Source organism: Canis lupus, chromosome 1, assembly GCF_011100685.1.
Source record: "Canis lupus familiaris isolate Mischka breed German Shepherd chromosome 1, alternate assembly UU_Cfam_GSD_1.0, whole genome shotgun sequence".
NCBI classification, from domain to species: domain Eukaryota; kingdom Metazoa; phylum Chordata; class Mammalia; order Carnivora; family Canidae; genus Canis; species Canis lupus.
In genome coordinates, this window is record NC_049222.1 from 33,449,872 (window position 1) to 33,472,170 (window position 22,299).

The 22,299-nt window shown below is 33.9% G+C and overlaps 1 long non-coding RNA gene across 3 annotated transcripts in view; it reads right to left on the minus strand.

Annotated features, from left to right (window-relative positions):
• LOC102157053 overlaps positions 1-22,299 on the minus strand; it is a 103,904-nt gene that overhangs the window by 47,162 nt on the left and 34,443 nt on the right. The window contains exon 5 of one of the 3 annotated variants that reach the window (XR_005353066.1): positions 16,953-17,008. The exons of the other annotated variants lie outside the window; for them this stretch is intronic. This is a non-coding gene — a long non-coding RNA (uncharacterized LOC102157053). The remainder of the gene's footprint in view (positions 1-16,952; positions 17,009-22,299) is intronic. 3 annotated transcript variants of the gene reach the window in all.

Genomic DNA, 22,299 nt, shown 5'->3' on the forward strand with positions numbered 1-22,299 from the left:
AGGAAGGAAGAGAGGCACCAGGGAGAAATGAAGGAAGGAAGAGAGGCAGTGAGGGAAGGAAGGAAGAGGGAGAGGAGGGAAGGGGAGAGGGAAGGAGGTAGAAAGGAGGGAAGGCAGAAAGGAAGTAAAGAGAAAGAAGAAAGAAAGAAAAAAGGACGAAAGAAAGAAAGAAAGAAAGAAAGAAAGAAAGAAAGAAAGAAGAAAAAGAAAAGGGAAGAAAAGAAGGAAGGAAGGTTTAGAGGACAAAGAAACTCTGGACAGCTATTCTCCAGAGTTGGAGTGTTTTCTTTTAACAGTTGGCACATATCCTATTGGAGGTTTCTTATTTGGCAGGAAATATGCTTCTCTTCTTCTTTATAGATCAAGCTGGCTCCTCATTTATTTTGTTTGTTTTTAGTTTCTTTTGGTTTTTGCTATGTTTTATAAATAAGAAGTCCTTTAACTAACTTGTTCATGTTTGAATATCCAAATGTTTTTCCCTGGGCTTTCGATAGCTCTGTTTTTCCACAGAATAACTCTAAAAAGTAAACATCCATTCAGCTTTCACTTGACCAGCATATCTTATATATTTATTTTGTGTTTTGGGTGGTGTGCTCTCTGTACAGTGTTTAGATCATTAGTGTCAAGGTTAGGTTAGTTTAAATACACAGCAGATGAAATGCAGTGATGGTAATGTGTGATGGTTTTAATTTGCTATCACAAAGAACACGAATCTATAGGGAACCTAAAATAATGAAGCCTGCATAGCTGTCTTGGTCCAGCAGAGACCAGGTGGTTCTATAAAAATTCCCTGCATGAAATTGTAACTACAGAAGGTTTGAGTTGTTTTGGTGAACGGCTGATATATATGGAAATTTCAGCTATACTTTTATCAAAATGCGTATGTGTACATTATAACAACTTTTCAGCTTGGTCTTTAACTCATCATTGAATATAAACTCCAAAATGAATAAACCTATTAATTTTTCATGAAAAAGAAGAGAAAACTTGTTTTTGCTATTGTTTATGTAGATAGTGTAGATTATTTATGTAGAAAACAGAATGAGAGAAGTAAAGATAGTGTTAGGGAGTAGGGAAACATGGTGCTCCCTTATAAATGATCTGATGGAAATATTATAAAAGGAATTGCTAAAAAAAAAAAAAAAAAAAAAAAAAAAAAGGAATTGCTGAGGTTCAAAGGCCTCTTTCTCTTGCCAAGACCAAAAACATGAAAAGGTCTAAATTTAAAATTTCACTATTCAATCAACTGTGAGATTTGAGAATTCCTATGAAGACTACCATGAACTTTGGGGCACACTGCATTATACTTCTTCCTTCCCCAATTGCTAGTTGGCTCACTACAGCTCGGACGCTGCTTCTTCTGGACCCGGGACTGGATGTTTCCTAGCAGAAGGACAAGCTCACTGCATCTTGTGACATGTTCCAAGGACAATGAGCTGCCCTCACAGCTTATGTACTTCTGTTTGAACCTTGCTCTGATTTTGTTTTGATAAGTATCTAATTGAAATCAGATATAATATCTTTATTTGACTCATTATTGTATATTGTGAAGTAATTTTCAGAAAGCCCTCAAGTCACAGTGAATTTCAGGAGAAAGCAGGGAATTTGATAAAGAAACCTAAATAAGGTAGTGTCAGGAAAGTAAACAATAAGTATGCTGTGGAAAATTAAGAAAATAATGAATGAAGAAAACATCACAAGCATGATAGGAGATGAACAGGACTAACAGTTCTTTAATCCTCTAAAAGGCTAATAATCACACAGTAGCATGTTAAGACTTCTCATGTCTTCCTGGTCTGCCTGACAAAGGATACATAAGACCTTTTCCAGAGGATGTGGACAGTGTTGGCAGCTCAGGAGCAGAATACAAGATATAACTTCCACAGGCTCATCTTGTCCCACCTCAGGCTTTGAGCAGACCATTCTCATTGCCCTGGTATTTACCCAAAGCCTGAAGACTTTTAAGGACTTGAAGAGGATGGCTGGGAGCCTTCTACATTATGACTAGACATGGGGAAATCAAGGCACACAAGGATCCACTGCAAAAGGTTTCCTGGAAGGATGTGTTAATATATGTACTACTTCCTGCTTATCCTTGTAATTTTGCTCAGCCTAGACTAAATATTCAATCAACAATCCAGAGAAAAGCCACCTACAAAGGCACAGTTCCCATTTAAGGGAGAAGAAAAAAACTTGGATGAAACAGATAAATTCTCCCTTTTTTTTTATTTTTCCAGCATGTGGTTAAAATTAGGATTTTGGCTTCCTGCAGATCCTTATTTCATTCATTTATACAGCTGGGCACTTTGTTTTGGAGATGTAGAGAGTCTGCTTGAAAGACCAAGAAAACTAAGTTTTTAAAAAGCATTAAATCGGATCAGTTTAGAAAATTGTTAAATCCTAATGTGATGCCCATATCAACTTAAATGACTCCAGGGGAGTAGTTGAAGATGTTTTATACATTTGCACTCCTTAGCATAAAATAAACCAGGCACATCAAGTGGAAGAATGTGTGTGGGTTTCTCCCTTCTTGGTCCTATAGGACATCTGTTTATGTCCTATAATGATAACATGTACATCTGCCCACCCCCCCCCAAAAAAAAAAAAAACCCAAAACAACAACAACAACAAAAAAAACCTCTCTTTTATAAGCCATCTTCAGTGCTGATATCTTTGACTGGACGAGGTTTGTGCAATGAACTATTCTATCTTTGGAAGAACAATCTTTTCTTCATCATGTGTGGTTTTTAATGTGCCCTTTATGCTGTTTTCTGAATGTTGATAGCTTGCCAGTAACAAGAAAAATATGTCTAGCCCACTGATCAAAACTATCAAAATCTTTCTCAAACTGAGGGCTAGCAGACAGAGCTATTTGTCAACAGCATGTATTCCCCTCAGGTAATTCTGATTCTTTCTTTTTCTTATTTTTAGTACCTCTTTTATCAAGCCTCTTAAATTCATGCCTAGCATGTCAAAAGCACTTTAAAAACAGCTGTCTACTTCTGGCTTTGGAGAACAGCACAGGATTAGGCAAGGATAGAAAGAGTTAATTCCTGCAGTTTTCACACTGGAATAAAGTTAATAGGCTGCCAATAACACGGGTTATAGTTGCAAAAGCTAAAGTTATAAGTAATCCTAAAGGGAAAGAGGAAAATTGTTCCTGACAAGCTGAAATTACTTTATAAAACCTCTTATGTGTTGAGAAACCCTAGGTTGGTCAGGGCATGAAGCTTATTTCAATGTTTAACTCAACCTGTTTATAAAGAGAGTATCTTGCCCAATATCCATTTTCCTAAAGTGTGCCCTTTAACCTGCTATTTTTTGTTTCTTTTTATTGTTGGCATGGAGACTAAGAAGCACTCCACTAGACTGATCAATGCATGGTTACAACAACATAACATTTTCAGTCAAGTTCCCAGGAGCCTTCCTCCTGAATCTGTCATTTTGATTCAGATAACTAAATCAGGCTAAGCACAGCAATGATAACGGATGACTTGCCTCATTAGCTGGCTCCCGCTGCTTTATGCTGCCAGGAAGCTCTACAGTGACTGCCTAGGATATTGGGAGAGATAACTGTTTTTTGAAATTATTTTGGTGCATTTTTTCCTGCAATTCTCTCTTGCATTTTGAAGGTAATTTTGTAGGATGACATATGTACCAAATCCATATTCCTGGATCTTCTTTCTTTAAATATATGTCATGTGATTGGTTTTGTGAAGACTAAGCCAACAACAGGCTTAATCTAGGGGACTATTTAAAAATGTCCTTCAATTTGTCTCCTTCAAATGTTACAAATCTGATAGCATTTTAATTAATAGTATTAGCAATACAGGATGACCTGTCTTCCTACATAAAAGCAGGTTCTGCCATAAATGCTGTCCCAGCTCCAAAATGATATTTCATTTGGGCCCTAGAACTCACTGAGCTTGAATATATATGAATAATAGCTTTAAAGAAAAGAGCTACTATTTGTAGAAAATTTGGTATGGATGGAAGACTAAACAAATAAGAAACAAAGGATTTCATTTAGTCATCATAATCTGAATTTAAGAGACTCATCTTCAAGACTCAGGAAATTAGATACAATTATTCATGTAGCTGAAAGCCGACTATAGAAAAAATGAATGGGAACACACAATTGGAAGCAAAAGGAGCTGCAATTAGACCATGAACAATGTTCCAAGGAGAGAGAATATGGACCAAAAAAAAAAAAAAAAAAGAAGAAGAAGAAGAAGAGAATTGTTCCAAATTAAACATTTTTTAGCAATATTACTACTTTTCAATACAGATCTGATTATGACCAAAAAGCTAATCTTTAAAAATAGACCTAGAATAGCAACATTTAAGCATCTTTCTCTTGACCTCAACTGACGGCCATTCTCTGCAACAAATGCCCTAAATGATTACTGGTTTAAATTTTAAGCACCCCACACTCATCCGTGTCCTTTTGCCAAACATTAGGGGAAAATGGACATGTTTCATGAGCCTACAATCTCATTTAAATGGGGAAAAACAATAGGGTTATGTGGATAAACCTATTCAAAATATTTTGATCAAAGTTGTACTTTGACACCCTTCTAAATAGAAAGGAAGAAGGATATTTGAGTAATAAATAGTTTTGTCCCTGATGTCCTACGGAAGTCAATTTGGTGAGCCTATATCCCCATGTATGGAGTAGTAAGATTGTCTGAAAGTATTTTATTGTTAAACATTTCATATTAAACTACTCCAATTCAGTAGCTCCACCACAATCTCACAATCCATCCATACACTGACCTGCCTTCCTTAGACAGATCAGCATCTAAGGCCCATCACCATAATATCCCCTTTACAAATATCCACAAATGTCCAACTTGGTAAAAGTCATACTCTGTTTGGAAACTTTTTTTTTTTTTTTTTTGTCTTTCTGCTTGTACCTGAGCAGTTGAACTTTGTACAGGAAACATTTATGTAACAGAGGTGACTGGCTTTATTCTAAATATAGGGTATCAAACTCAAATAGATCTTAAAGATTATAGCCCCAGAGGTCTGGGGGAGCTTATTTTCAGTCTCTAACAGAAAAGACAGTGTTATTTATTTCTTCTTAGCTGTAATCAAACTTCTCATCTCTGTTCTGGTCCCCATGACCCTTGTATAATCCTTTTATTTGATGACATTGTGTCATATTTTAGGAGAAAATAGAAATCATTAAGGACTTTTAGAATTTTAGAATTTTTTTAAAGACTTGATTGATTTATTGATCGATTAACTGAGAGAACAAGCCCATGAGTGGTGCTTGGGGGGGTGGAAGAATAGGTAGGGGATTCGGGGATGAGGAAAGGACAGAGAGAACTTAAAGCAGACTCCACACTGAGCATGGAGCCCAATGTGGGACTAGATCTCAGGACCCTGAGATAATGACCTCAGAAAATCAAGGTGTCAAAACTGGAAATCAAGAGTCAGAAGCATAACCCACTGAGTCATCCAGGTCCCCAGGACTTTTAGAATTCCTTGCCACAAAGTTTATTATTCTACTTTGAAGTATTCTCATGCTCCCATTGTTTTAAGGAACTAAATGTCTCTTTAAAGGCCAGTACACCCACTTAGTCTGTAAATAGGCCATTTTCTCTTTTATTATTCACATTCATTTAGACATTTTCAGTTTGACTGTTTCTACATTTCATTCCCTTAAAATTATGTATGTATTCAAATACTTTTCATTGTCTTCTTCCCTTCTAGCCACTTTCTCATTCCCTTCACATCAAAATGGCTTGGAAATGTAAATTATATTCTATCTCAACTTCCTTCCTTCTCATTATCTTTCCAAACTTCTAGCACCTGGCTCACACCTTCACTGGGCCACTGAATATGCTCTGTCCCAGTTAACAAAGGACCCCAGGATTTGCTGAATCCAGTAGTCACTCTTCAGTTTCCATCATATTTAAATACTCATGAGTATGTTTCACAGTTGACATTCATCTCCTTTCTTCTCAACATAATCTCTCTGAATTTAGCTGATACTAAAATTATCCTGGATTTATTCCTATCTCAGTCTCTGTTTTATTTCTACTTCCCTGATTCTGTATTCTCTTTGCTGTATTCTCTTTGCTGAGTCTAATGTTTGCAGTTCCTCAGAACTTTGCCCTGGGCTTTTTTATCCTTATTTTCTCTTCCTGGGTAATCTTAGCCAGTCTTGTCCCTATCTCCAGATTTGTTGGAGATATATATTAGACTGAATCCATGTGATCACCACTGAAAAGTAACTCAGACATAAGACAGAAGAAAACTTTTAAATGATTTCAACTTAAGTGTTACACTAAATTTGTTTAGTGTTCAATAACTCTATAACACATGCTAAAAGACACCCAGACACTTCTTCACTTCCAAACCCATCAAGTGGGGTACCTGGGTGACTCAGTGGTTGAATGTCTGCCTTTGGCTCATGTTGTGGTCCCGGGGTCCTGGAATCGAGTCCTGCATCAGGCTCCTTCTGAGGAGCCTACTTCTCTTTCTGCCTATGTCTCTGCCTCTCTCTGTGTGTCTCTCATGAATAAATAAATAAAATCTTTTCAAAAAACCCCTCAAGTGTCCTTGGTATTTGTTCTCAAATAGGTTTGAGATTTCAAATACACATTATGCAAATAAATGAAATATTAATAGAAAAAAGCTATCATTGAGTGAAAACTGACTTAAAGCTTTGGAAGGATTTGAGAAATGTGAATTACTAAAAACAACTTTTTAGTTGTTTACTAAAAACATATGAATTATAAAGGTGAGAAGCCTTGAGAGAAACAAAAATGAGAAACATTTAGAAAGATTTAGTTATAAGATGTAATTGCTGGAGCTCTTAAATTTCTGTTCAGATTTCAAAGGAACCAGATATAAAAGATATAATAGAAAATTTGTTATGGAGGTGCCTGGGTGGCTCAGTCTGTTAAACATACAACTATGGTTTCAGCTCAGTTCATGATCTCAGGGTTGTGAGATCCAGCCCTGCATCAGGCTCTGTGCTCAGTGAGGAGACTGCTTGAGATTCTCTCTCTTCCTCTCTGCCCCTTCCCTCACTCATACTCTCCTTCTGAAATAAATAAATACATATTTTTTAAATGTTGTTATGAGTGTGGTTGATGCAAGAAAGAAAATAGAAATTTTATCATCAGGTTGTACCTGAAAAAATAGACATAGGTGTTTATGTTTCTGTGCTTTAAGTCAAGTTGCATATTTGAGGTGTATATAGCAATGAAATATATAATGGAGTGAGTTTAATAGGTACAACAAAAAGTCTTTTATCTAATTAAATATGTTTTGGAATTCTCTCTTTTCAATATCTTGACAGTGTCAAGTGGATCTCATGGAATTTGGGTCCTAATGAGTCTGGCATGGCCTAATTTTGAAACACCAATCTTACTTTCAATGTAAATAGTCTCCCTTTTCCCAGCAAAAGGCTAATTCACAGTTGTAAACCTCATTGGGAAAGGGGCCATGGGTTGTCCTTTCAATCTGTATTATCTTTTTTCTCCTTTGACAGCTTCTTCCATAAATAGGACTGAAAGAAAGATGAGAGAGGCATAAAAGAATTCCATGTGGTCATATGATATTCCTACAGTCATGTTCGGCACCCTCTGTGTGGTAGGCCCTCACATTTCAGTTCTCATGTGTCCTGACAGAATGACTTTGCAAGGCCTTTGGAAGGACTCTTCCCACCAGGGTTCTCTGATGTTGGTGATGTAATATCTGGCTCAACTAATATCTTTCATGGTACCCCCCTAACAGCTCCTTGTAGAATAATCCCTCATCCCATCAAGGAGATCTCTCTCCAGAGAGAGAGAGAGAAAGAAAGAGAGAGAGAGAGAGCGCTCAAATATATATATGTATGCAAAAATACACAACTCAATGATTTACTACAAGCCAGTGTTTTGCTATCACCACCCAGGCCAAAAGATAGGATACTGCCACTAAAAAGCCCCCTATATTCCATTCCCCAATTGCTGTATATTGTTTGTTTGTTTCATAAGGTAATTATTAACCTAGCCATAAGAAAAAAATTACTTTCTTGCTTTCCTTTATATTTTACTATTCAGGCATATGTATCTAAATACTATAGTTTGGGTTTGACTACTTTCAAAAGAAAAAAAAACACTTTATAAAAATGGAATCATGAATTATTTTAGCAAATTTTTATTATACAATAATTTTAGATTTGCAGAAAAGTTGCATATAGTTCCTATATTCCTGTACCCAGTTTCTCATGTTCTTTAGATTTTACATAGTATGATATATTCATCACAATTAATGGGCCAATATTAAGACATTATTAAAGTTCATAATGTAGTATTTCCTTGTTTTTTACCTAATGTCCCCCTCCTCCATGTTTTTTTCTGTAACATGATCCTATGCAAGATACTACATTACATTTAGTAATCTTATCTTCCTAGGCTCCTCTAGACTACACTCCTTTCTCACTCCTTGTTTTTGATGACCTTCACAGATTTGAGAAGTACCTGTCAGGTATTTTGTAGAATGTTCCTCAGTTTGAGTTGGTCTGATATTTTTCTCATTGTAAGACAGGGATTGTAGATCTTGAAAAGGAAGACCATATGTAAGACAGGGATTGTAGATCTTGAAAAGGAAGACCATAGAGATGTAGTAAAATTCACATCACATCATATCAAGGGTACACACCTTAGTTCCTACACCAGATCCACATGACCCAAATGTTAAATGGAAACTTTCCAAGGTGAACACACTCCCCAATCCAGCTTTATACTCTTTGGTTAAGACAGCCAATTTCTCCTCTCCTTCACCCTAAGGCATGTGACTAATGCTAATAGAAAACAGTAAACAGGCACTGGGGCTATAGCATTTTCAACTCCATTCCAAGATGAAGATTCCAATTATATTTTAGACTTCAGTTCTCTCAATGTTCTTCTAAGAGAAGTTCCTGAATGTGGAATTTACAATACTATAGCATTTGCAGTGCAGTGTCTACAACTCATCTTTGTCTGACTAATCACTGATACTTGATCACCTGGATGAAGTACTATTTGTCAGATTTCTCTACTATAAAGTTACTTTTTTTAACCCTATTTCCATAATGTTCTCCTTGGAAGGAAGTCATTATGTGCAGCTGATATTTAAGTAGCAGTGAGGTAAGCTTGTTTGTCTCTTTGACTTAAAAATATCTAGATAAATTATTTGGAATTCTTCTGCATGGGTCCTTTGGCTCTTATTTCCCATTTATTTACTTATTCAAGCATTTATTTATGGCAGGATAGATTCATGGATATTTATTTTATACTCAGGGTTATAATCCAATACTCTGTTATTTATTTTGTTGTTTAAATACATCCAGCTTTGGTCATTGGTAACTCATTCAGTTGGCTTCTGTGTCCTTTTGATATCTCCTTCCATCACTGCCTTGGTTTTTGAGCACTACAGTACTTTCTAACACCAGGAGATGTTTAGGCTTGTTTTTCCTTCTCCAGGTCTAGAATATGTCATTTCTCTGATGAGCCATAGTTTATTAGCCATATGATTATTTTATGATTTTTTATGTCTGGTTTCTTCTGTTCAATGTTATATTTGTGCAGGAACTCACCAATGTTGTGTTTAGCCTTAGTTTTGTTATTGTTTGTTTCTTTGTTTTTCTCTATAGTAGGATCAGCAAATTACTGGTATCAAGCCAATTATGGCATTCCTGTTTTAGAAAATAAAGTTTCAGTAGAACACAGACACAGTGTTTATTTATGTATTGCCTATAACTGCTTTCATGTTACAAGAACAGAGTTGAGTAGTTAAGTCAGAAACATTAGGTCTCACAAAGCCTAAAGTATTTAGTGTCTGACTCCCTATAGAAAATATTTGGTGACCTCTGCTCCATAGTATGCTATTACATAAACATATTATAAATGGTATATCTATTCACCCTCACTTGACAGTTGGGTCTTTTCCAGTTTGGAGTTCTTGAGAATTACATTGCTGAAAATATTCTTGTATGTATTTTTTGGCACATGCAAATTTGTGTTTTGATTAGGTTTTCTACCTATGGATGGCAATTGCTAGGACATGGTCTGGCATTCCAAATACATTCATGACATTTGTCAGAGTTAGTTTAGCAGTTTTTGATTTTGATTCTATTCCTTCATATCCTTGCCATATTTGTATTTTCAGAAATTTTTAAATGTTACAAACAGACATCTAATTTCTTTGTTGTGTTTTTAATTTACTTCCCTAATGATGAAGGAGGTTTAGCAACAGTTCATATGTATATTACCTATTCTCTTTTATGAAATGATTATTCAAAAAGCTTTTTATTCTTTAGTCTGGTTGCCTTTCTTTATTGATTTAAAGGTATTAGAAATATACTCTAAATAAAAATCCTGTGTCTTTATATAACTCTTTTTTTATAAAGCATCCTTTTTTATATATGTTGGAAATATATTTTCTCTCCATTTTCCTATTCTTTCTTTACTAGTGAAGAGAAACTCCATTTCATTTCAGTTAATATTATCTTTTTATGTTTAATCCTTTTTGTTTCCTGTTTAAGAAAACTTTTTCTATTTTGAAATCACAAATATATCCTATTATTTTGTAAGACTTTATCTCTTACCCTTTCACTTTAAATTCTATATTCCAACTGGAATACAGTTTTGTTGGTTTAATATTTTTTAAATTTTTATTTATTTATGATAGTCACAGAGAGAGAGAGAGAGGCAGAGACATAGGCAGAGGGAGAAGCAGGCTCCATGCACCGGGAGCCCGACGTGGGATTCGATTCCGGGTCTCCAGGATCGCGCCCTGGGCCAAAGGCAAGCGCCAAACCCCTGCGCCACCCAGGGATCCCTTGTTGGTTTAAAGTCGAAGTCAAGCTGCACTTCTTTAGGTATCGACATCTTAACATGTCAGCACCATTTATTGAAAAGCCTATCACTTCTCCTTCTATATTGCCACTTTTATTAAATCACAAGTCCATATGTGTGTGAATCATTTTCTGGGCTTTTATTTTATTTTGTCACCTTTCTATATTTATAAGAACTCCATATTATCTAGAGGGCACCTGGGTGGTTCAGTCAGTTGAGTGTTTTCTTTTGACTCAAATCATGATCCCAGGGTCCTAGGATCAAGTCCTCTGTCAGGCTCCCTGCTCAGCAGGGGGTCTGCTTCTCCCTCTATTCACCACCTCCCTGCTGTGTTCTCTCTCTCACACACTTGTTCTCTCTCTCTCTCAAATAAATAAATTTAAAAATAAATAAAATAAAATAAATCTTGATATCTGGTAGAACAGGTCCACAAACTTCAGTGATTTACTTTAATGTGTAGCTTTAGTTATTCTTGATATAAAATATTCTACAATTATCATGAGTAAACATCAAAAAACACATTGGGATTTTGTTGTGGAGAGCACTGAAATTATAGACTGTACTGAGGAAATTGTTTTATCTTTGCTTCTCTCAATACATAAACATGAAGTAATTCTCAATTATTTATGACTTATTTAATTTATGTCAACATTATTTTATAATTTTCTTTGAAGAAGTTTTACACAACATTAATTAGACTTGTTCATAGATATTCTTTGTATGTGATTATAAATGGTATCATAAAAAACTCATTCTCCACTATCATGTTGATGGTTTTAAAATGTAATTTTAAAACTATTGATCCCAAATGCAGAAATATTGCCAAAATACTTCATTAATTATAACGATATAACTTCAGATTCTTTTTGTTTTCCTACTTAGCCAGTTATATTCTCTTCAGATATTGAGGCATTATTTTTGCTTCACTAGCAATATTAATTCTTCCATTTCTTTTTCTTGCTTTATTGCATTGCACAACGGTAGCAGAAGTGATGGTACTCTGTCTTTTTTGCTGATTTCAAAGAGAATGATTTCAATATTTCACCATTTTGTGTGATATTTTGTAAAGAGTTTTCTTGAAAATCTTTCTCACAATATTGATGATCCTGTTTAAACTTAACTGGTTAGAAAATCTTCCTAATGGATTTTGAATTTTATCAAATTATTTTTATATTACTGAAGATATTGTTTTCTTTCTTTTTTATTGTGTCACTGTTGTAAAACAAACTGTCTTTAAAAATACTAAATTAATCTTGCATTCACATGATGAACTTAACTTGTCATGCTGTCATATGTATAAATATATATTTTAAAATAAATTAGAAATGCAATAGTAACAAATTGGGATGAAAATATTTTAGGGTCTTACTCTTTTCTGTAAGTGAGCTTAGCTTGTATTTTTCCTTTCTATTAATGCTCTGTTTAGGCTATAGTATTAAAAATATGATGGTCTTTTAAAATACATTGTTCAGTGTTTCCTATTCTTTGGGAAAGTTCATGTAAAAATTGCATTTTAAAATATGTATGGTTTAAAAAAATAAAAACAAAATACGTATAGTTAGATATGCTAATTAATTTTTGATTGAGTTATTTTTAAGAACAGGTTTTCAGTTATAATTATTTAAATTTTAGTTTATTGTGGTTAGAATACATCTAATTTTAAATGTACAATAAATTATTGTTGACTATAGTCTTTTTGCTGAATTTTTTAATTCCTATATTATTTTTTGAGATGGATGCCTAGTTCATTGATTTTCAGCTATTTCCTTTATTAGCATATATTTAAAAACTATAATCTCTCTCTAGATAGTTTTAACTATATCAGAATTATAAATTCATAATCATTACATCTTAGTGATGAATTCAAAATTTCTAAATTACATATCTCTACTTGCCTAAACATCTTTGGCATCGGATGCCGATTTTCATGCTACACTTTATATACGCATCCTTTGTTTTTTTTTTTTTTTTTGTCTTACCATATCCTTGTGTTTTAGAGCTTTTTTCTTTTCCATACTACATAATTGTATACTGTCCTTTCAGTTTTCATTGTTATTTGGACTGCTCGGATTATTCCCCTCTTTTAGAATTCTTCCCAGATAAGAAGACAACACCATTCACTATAGTTCCTCACATTACAGGTGACACATGCCAAATCGCTCAAAGATCTTTCCAACTGTATTCTGTTCTGCTCTACCAGGGTGGTATTTGTGTTTTTACAGTTCACTAACCAGCTATCTGATGAAAGACATGCTAATCTACCATATGTCCATACACCATCATGCTCAATCAATGATACTTATTTACTGCCTTCTTTTCCTTAACTGGTAGGTGGTTGGGAGGAGCAGAAACACCACGATTTACTGCAGTAAATTGACAAATTATACCACAAATTAATTCTCTCTTGTAACTAATGATTATTCTGATGAAATTAAGAGGTAAATCAAAGGAGTGTTACTGTCATCCATTGCTAAGTTCTAAATAATGTTAGCAACTCTTCTGTAATATCATTAGAATGTGAAGGTGTTCAGTACTGTTTACCTTTAGTTTTAGAACTTTAGCCAAATCTCACATAGCACTAATGATCTATGTGTTTTCCTGCTATGTAATAATATTTTATGATTCATTAATTTACTAATTTACCTTTATAAAAAATTTGTATTAATTATAAGGGCATTTTCTAGATTTATAAGAGTTTATTTCGTTTTCCTTGCATTTTTTTTTTAAGATTTATTTACTTATTCATGAGAGACAGAGAGTGAGAGAGGCAGAGACAGGCAGAGGCAGAAGCAGGCAGAGGCAGAAGCAACCTCCCTGCGGGGAGCCCGATGCAGGGATCACATCCTGAGCTGAAGTTAGATGCTCACCTGCTGAGCCACTCAGGCGTCCCTCCTTGCATTTTTCAACTCACCACCCCCTAAAGTTTTTCTTATCTCAATATACAAACACCAAAATTCCACTATTTAGTTAGGCCAAAAATCTATTATTGTTCTGTAGGCATCCTATTTTCCCTCACATCTTATAATCAATATATAGACAGGTTCTATTGGTTCAAAATATATCCTTTCCAAAATAAATCTTGTTTCTACTTCTTTCCATGTCCTCTTTTACAATCTATATTTAAGTGCATATCATTTACTATATGTCCACATACCATCATGCTCTGCAGACAACATTAATTTAGGGCCTTCTTTTCCTTAACTAGTAGGCTGGTATTGGGAGAGAAGACACAGCACAATTTACTTTATTCACCTTAGTATTACATAAGTTCTGTCCCTTATATTACCATCATCCATGAGTCTTAAATGATGTTTATCATGTTCATCTTTTTAAAAATATAATACGGCATATCACATATGTGTAATGTAATGTAATAAAAGAAAAATATATTTCCACATTTCCAATCAAAGGGTTATATGGTATGGTAAAATTATCAAACATTTTAAAGTACATATGTCAGAATCATTCAAAAAATTTTTTAAATTTTTAGTTACCTGTGAAAACTCATCTCTTAAAAACATATTTTGGCACTATTGTCTGTATCTCTTTGGCTTTTAAAACCAAAATAATCTATTAGCTAACACTTATTAACACACTGAGAATTAGGTAACACTTACTGATTTGCCAAACATTGTTCTAGTTTTTTTCCAATAAGTAACTCATTTAATACTTATATAAGACTTATGAAGTAAAAATTATTGTGATCCAATTTTATTTTTTATTTTTTTAAAGATTTTATTTATTTATTCGTGAGAGACAGAGAGAGAGAAAGAGAGAGAGAAAGAGAGAGGCAGCTACACAGGCAGAGGGAGAAACAGGCTCCATGCAGGGAGCCTGCCATGGGATTTGATCCCAGGTCTCCAGGATCAGGCCCTGGGCTGAAGGCGGCGCTAAACCGCTGAGCTCCATAGGCTGCCCGTGATCCAATTTTATAGATGAAGAAGGTAAGTGGTAAACTAGAATTTAATCTCAAAGGGCTTCAGATTACAAATTTTAAACAGCTACACTACTGCTGCTACTCACTATGTGTATTTCTATATGTATGTGCATTAATTCATGTTTGTCTATGCTTATCTATATCTATCTATCTATCTATATCTATCTATCTATCTATCTATCTATCTATCTATCTATCTATGCATGTGTGTTCATGGGTGCATTTTTTCCAAATGGTGTAATCTGTGTATCGTATTACTAAAAAGCCTGCCTGGCTTATCAATAAATGAATTGATCTCTATTTTTCATTTGAATAAACTACAATCAATTTACTGTATCTTTATTCCTCAAGTCTTAGAAATGCCTAAATAATTCATTCTTAAGTATATCTGAAAGACTGTATTATCTTTTAAGTCTTGCTTTGGAACTAAAACTAAACTAAATAACTATTTTGTAATAAAAAAGATCATTGTATAATAATGTTCCTTAAAAGGGCATTTAGATCAACAAATCTGTCATCTATACCTAAATATCAAGATGCTTTTCCTCAATTTAAAACTATGTTTTTCTGGATTTCATAATTATATTCTGAATTTCTCAAAAATCTATTTAATAGTAAAAATCATCTTATGTGTATTTGTTTTGTAGAAAAATAACATGTTATATAACAATGAATCAATGTTTACAGTCCAATAATAATTAAAATATACTATTTCTTTCATTTGAAAAAAAATGATGAACAAATGTTTTAAAACAGATTACATGAGCAGAACACTTTACTAAATTTTTAACCATGGATTTTAAGAGTTCAGCAAAGGAAGAGATAAAGAGTAAAAAACAAAAACAAAAATAAAACCATCAGTGCTATCACCAGGATGGACTAAGGGGGCAAAACCAAAACCAAAAACCATCATACTGTTTCTAATAAGGCAAAGAAGCTTTATAGTTCTGTTTAATTTATGATCCACAATTACATGCTGAATTACATGAAAGAATGTGCACACTTGTTTCTTTTCTTCCTTTCCTTTCCTATTTCATCTTTAAAATGGGCATAAACAATGTTTATCTTTTAGAATCACTGTGACATTGATGGCATATAATATGCTAAGAAATATTCACAATTCCTGGTACATGGTGACAACAAAATAAATATCAGGGTTTTTTTTTGGATATTTTATTTATTTATTCAGGAGAGATATACAGAGAGAGGCAGAGGCATAGGCAGAGGGAGAAGCAGGCCCTATTCAGGGATCCGGATCTGGGACTCGATCCCAGGATCACATCCTGGGCTGAAGGCAGGCACTCAACTGCTGAGCCACCCAGCCATCCCTCAGGCTTTTTTTTTTTTTTTTTTTTACTTATACAGATGAAAAGATGAAAGGCCAGAATAATAACATCTGGGACTTGGAAAATACATTTCTCTAGATTAATAGTTTAGGCTTCATTGCTTTAGTGCAAGTAACAGGTTTCTATAGCTTAATACAGAGGCAGACCACTTTCATATTTATACACAAAATGAAGAGAAGTTGTGATTAATATGCTTAGTGCAAATGCTAACTGCCAAAACTGCAATATTGCTTCATTCGGTAAGAAAGGGAGGAGTAGCAAGTGAAAATGAGACAGCCATATTGACCAAGGAATAATTTATATTGGAAAGAGGTACAGAGTGTCAGAATGACTTCTTGACTTTCAGCTATTGCAAAGAAACAAAGCCACACAAAGCAAAATAGATCCTGGGAAATATTTCCATAGTTAGATTTTTAGATATTTCCATGTATGCATAATTTTACATAATATATGCAACAAGTGTTAAATATATTTACTAGAAAAATTTTAGAGCTACTAATGGCTAACAGAACATATGAAAAAATACTCAACGTGACTCAGGGAAATTCAAATCAAAACCACAATGAGATATCACCACACACAGGTCAGAATGGCTAAAATAACCCAGGAAACAACAGATGTTGGTGAGGATGTGGAGAAAGGAATTCTCTTTCACTCTTGGTGAGAATGTAACCCTGGAGAACCCCAAGTAATAAACTAGGCAAACTATTGCCATCTCACAATCTCACATCACTTACTTCCAGCTTCTAACTTTCTTATGGATTTGAGTGTGAAAATTTTCTAGATTACATGCAAAAACCTAGCTGCAAAGCAACCAGAGAACATACCTACCTATTAAGGAGAACCCTCTTGCACTACTGGTAGAAATACAAACTGGTGCAGCCACTCTGTAAAACATGATAGAGGTTCCTCAAAAGGTTAAAAATAGAAGTACCCTATGACCCAGCAGTTACACTAGTAGGTATTTATCCAAAAGATAAAAACATAGTGGTTTGAAGGGGAATTTACACCCCAATGCTTATAGTAGCAATGTCCACAATAGTCAAAATACAGAAAGAACCCAGATGTCCAATGACAGATGAATAGATAAAGAAGTGGTATATATAAACAGTGAAATATTACTCAACCATCAAAAAGAATGAAATCTTGCCATTTGAAACAACATGGATGGAACTAGAAGGTATAATGTGAAGCAGATTAAGTCAGTCAGAGAAAGACAAATACTGTATGATTTCATTCATATGTGGAATTTAAGAAACAAAACAGATGAACATAGGGGAAGGGAAGGAAAAAAGAAATAAGGTCAAAACAGAGAGGGAAGCAAACCATAATAGACTCTTACCTAGAAAACAAACAGGGTTGCTGGATGGGAGGTAAATGGGGGTGTGGGGTAACTGGGTAATGGGCATTAAGGAGGATATTTGATGTAATGAGGATGCTATACGTAATTGATGAATCACTAAAGTCTATCCCTGAAACTAATAATAATAATAATAATAATAATAATAATAAACCCTGTTATCACAATCATATAAAAATCTAGATATATCTAATAACATATCAGCTTGCAAAAGGAGAGAGAAGCCAATCATTTTTGGGAATTTTTCATAGAAGCTATAATTGACATGAAATATACTAAACAAAAATGTGAGTCATATTTAATTTTTTCTACAATTTCGTCATTAAATAATGATGTCTTGTTTATGGTAGGAGTTTAGCACACTTCTATTGTTACATTTAATTTCAATAATATGAGCTTATCATTTTCATATTATAATAAGAAAATAATTCTTTGGCCTAAGGTAATAATGAAGCTTCAAAATTAAATCTACTTCCCATTTCTATCAGAGAAGCTCAATCTATTTAACAGTATTTAATATCTAATTACAATTAGACTTTCAATTTTAAAAGAAACTATGCAGGAGCTAACAAAAGAAAATGAAACAAAAAGTATTTGTTATGCATTTCAAATGACTTAATGCAACATATAGAATCTTTTGTTACAGTCCATACGAATGATTTCATTAAAAATAAATTCTTAAATAAGAAACATAGTGATTTTCAAGATTATTTTCTTTAGTTTGTTATTCTTCATTTGGATTCTATTCACTCCATGTCTAAGTATCAAATGAACATCTAATAATCTAGTATATAGATTGAATATTTCTTGTTTGTACAGAATGCTTTGGAGAGCATATAAAGATGTCTATTAGTAAAATTTTTAAATAACCAGTATATTATTGTCTAAGTCAAATTTATATTAATAATCCCTTTTATATTGCTACTCATAGCATAAAAAGTAATATATAATGTTTACACTGAATTGGAGGTTTAGATAATTTGAACTAAAATTATATAAAAATAAATATACAATGCATATATAAATGTGGTATGTGTGTATGCAATACATGCGGGTGAATAATTGGACAGATATGTAGATAGAAAAACTCGAGAGAAGTGGGGTAAGAGTGGTAAAGGAATATATCTTAGATCCAAGTTAATGTTAGAGCTGAAGAATTCAAGTAATTAAAACCTACTATTTTTCATGTAAGAATACTGAGGTCCAAACAGTAATTTCCCCAAGATTATGTAAATAAGATTAACTTTATAACAATAAAATACATAGTCAATTAACTGACTTCTCTAAAACAAGTGGTATATCCTCTGAACTATGTACTACCAAAACCGATGTAAAATTGAGGGGGTGGGTTCTGTTCAAAATGATAAACTTTAATTTTGGGAGTTACCTTGGACTTTTGGCCAGTTGCATGCTCTAAAAATATTTTCTTTTTTTTTTTTTAAGATTTTATTTATTTATTCATGAGAGGCAGAGAGAGAGAGAGAGAGAGAGAGAGAGAGAGAGAGAGAAAACCAGAGACACAGGCGGAGGGAGAAGCAGGCTCCAGTCAGGGAGCCCAAGGCGGGACTCGATCCCGCGTCTCCAGGATCACACCCTGGGCTGAAGGCGGCGCTAAACCGCTGAGCCACCCGGACTGCCCTAAAAATATTTTCTAATAAGTGTTTCGGATGGCTTATATTTATCAAAAAAAATGTGCTTTATTTTGTCTCTCAACTTTCTCTAAGGAATTTAGGTGACATATACTTGTAAATATTCCTAGAAATTCATGTTTTTGTATAGCCGTTATATTTTAGTAGAAATTCTCAGGCAAATAATGTAAAATAATTTTTAAACCATTATAACCAATATACACATATAATTAGAGTTATCGGTTATGTACATTAAACATCTATTTAGATTTTCAAAGAGAACTTTAAAATCATATCTTGCTCTTCCCTAATATTCACTACAATGTAGAAGCTCTATCTACTACAGTAACTAAAATTAAGGAAATTTGTAATATATCTGAGTAATTCAATAATTTACTCAATAGAGTAGAATAACAGGGATATTCATTATCTATTAACCATTGTATTAAATATGAAATATAAGGGAAAGAAAATAAGCACTTAATATTTGAGAGCTTACCCAAACATCCCACAACTAGTAGGTTAAAAATATACTTATCTTGACCTTATTTTTTTTTAAGATTTTATTTATTTATTCGTGAGAGACAGAGACAGAGAGAGGCAGGGACATAGGAAGAAGGAAAGGCACGATGTGGGACTCGATCCCAAGACCTGGGATCATGCCCTGAACCAAAGACAGACGCTCAACCGTTGAGCCACCCAGATGTCCCGATATTTTGAATTTATTATGCTAAAAGTTCTCATGGGCAGTCCAGGTGGCTCAGCGATTTAGCGCCGCCTTCAGCCCAGGGCTTGATCCTGGGGACCTGGGATCGAGTCCCCGTCGGGCTCCCTGCATGGAGCCTGTTTCTCCCTCTGTGTCTCTGCCTCTCTCTCTCTCTCTCTCTCTCTCTCTGTGTCTCATGAATAAATAAATAAAATTAAAAATAATAAAAAAATAAAAGTTCTCATATACATTGCACACACACAAAATAGCCCATGGTTTTGATAAATAATAGCTAAAAATATACAAAAAACTGAGTAGGCAGCCTCAAATACGCATCCTGTTTCAAGCAAAATTTAGTCCCACATTGAAACATATTTTGGTATTTGTTTTTAAAGATAGGTTAAATATTTAGGAAGAAACACAGACAAAAGAATCCACCAAACAGGGCAGCCTTGATGGCCCAGCGGTTTGGCGCCACTTTCCGCCCAGGGTATGATCCTGGAGACCCAGGATCAAGCCCCACGTTGGGCTCCCTGCATGGAACCTGCTTCTCCCTGTGCCTGTGTCTCTGCCTCTCTCTCGGTGTCACTCATGAATAAATAAGTAAAATCTTTAAAAAAGAAAAAAGAAATCAGAAAGAATGGAACTATACCTGCAAAACATAAGAGAATTTATACAATCTCAATATTCCTAGCCAGAAAATGTGTGTATGATGTGTAAATGCATAAAAAAGACTAAATATTTTTCCCTCTTTTTAAAAGTATTTTTAAAGTATTTTTTGTTAAAGTATTTTTTTTGTTTAAGTATTTTTTAAAACAAAGATATAGATTTGCTGCCTTGGGAAAAAAAATTGCAAAGAATGCAAAAACCATGTCATAAAAATTATAGAAATGAGCACTGACAATAATGCATATAACTATATCAAAATAATAGTAAAATACAGACATTATTGAAAAAGAATATATCCAATACTTAAAAAGCATTAGAAATACCAGAAAATAACACATAAAAAAGCAGCGATGTAAGTGTGAAAAACCTGAAATGGAGATAATTTTAGCAACTGACCAATTACTGGAAATGTGTGTGTGTGTGTGTGTGTGTGTGTGTGTGTGTGTGGTTACAGAGAGATAAGGAGAGAGAGGGAAGGATATATTTGGATCATGTTTCTCTGAATGGGATGTGATTATATCTCCTGCTCTTCTATCAGTCAAATTATATTACATGGTATCCTTAGAATCATATTTATTTATAACATGGTAAAACCATATGATATTTTATATAATTAAAAAAACATGAGAAAATAAAAGGTTTGATTATAATCCCCAAACAATGCTAACTTTGTAAAGGTTTGCTATGTGAAAACAATGGAATTGTCAGCAACCATTAGAATGTGTAGGAGTAAAAAAGAAAAAAAAAATGGTAGGAGTAAGATGTAGCATTAAATTACTTAACTTACACGGCAAGTAATCAAAAGGTATAATATAAAATCAAGAACTGAAGTTTAATTTTATTTTTAAATGTATGAAGCTCTTGAATAGAGTAAGTTGCCTCTAGAAACAGCAGACCAGGTAAGATACATCGCTCTTCTTCAAAACAAACAAATGAAAAACTAGAAAATCTAGGCAAAATATTGTCTTACATCTACCTGAAGGCAGCAAGAAACTAATAAGACAGTGAAAATTTATAAAGACAAGATTTCCAAGAAGAAGGAAACTCAGTATTAGGACTAGCATTTTGGAATACTTTTCCCCTAAAACTGCACTGCCCAGAAGGTAGACTAGTCACATATTGGGTATTTAAATTTTAATGAATTAAAATTAAATAAAAACAACAATTCAGTTCCTTAGATGCACTAATTGCATTTCCAGTGCTCATGCACCACATGAAGTTAGTGGCTACTATATGGTAAAATGCAGATAGAAGACATTTCAATTGTGACAAAAGTTTTCACTGGACAGTGCTACACACAGGTGTTTCTGTCAGTTACAGAAGAAACAAATTAGCATCCATGCAGAGATTTAGACAAACTTATGGAGTTAGGGGAATTAATTTTAGATCAGTGTCAGCCAAGGACTGTGATCCCTCTTTAAAAACCCTGATCTCTCTTTAAAAACCCTGTTTTTTGTTTGGGATCTCCAGAAGGATATACCTCCGAATAAACTGGATATGATTTATTCCTTGTATGGACTGGCCATACTTTCAAATCATATCAACAGCTATAAATGTGTTAGACTAAACTTGCTTAGCCAAAGCTGCTAGTTCTCTGGCACAGAAAAGAGAGAAAGAGAAAGAGAGAGAGAGTGAGAGAGAGAGAAAGAAAGAGAGAGAGAGAGAGAGAAATACTAAGTTTTTTTCTGAGCAAAGACAAAATATGTTCAATCATGAAGTTATTCCCTCAGTTTTTCTTTAATATTTAGCATAAAATTGAAAAGTCAGATACTGAAAGGGATATAAAAACCAAGAGAATAAAATCTTTCAAAAAAG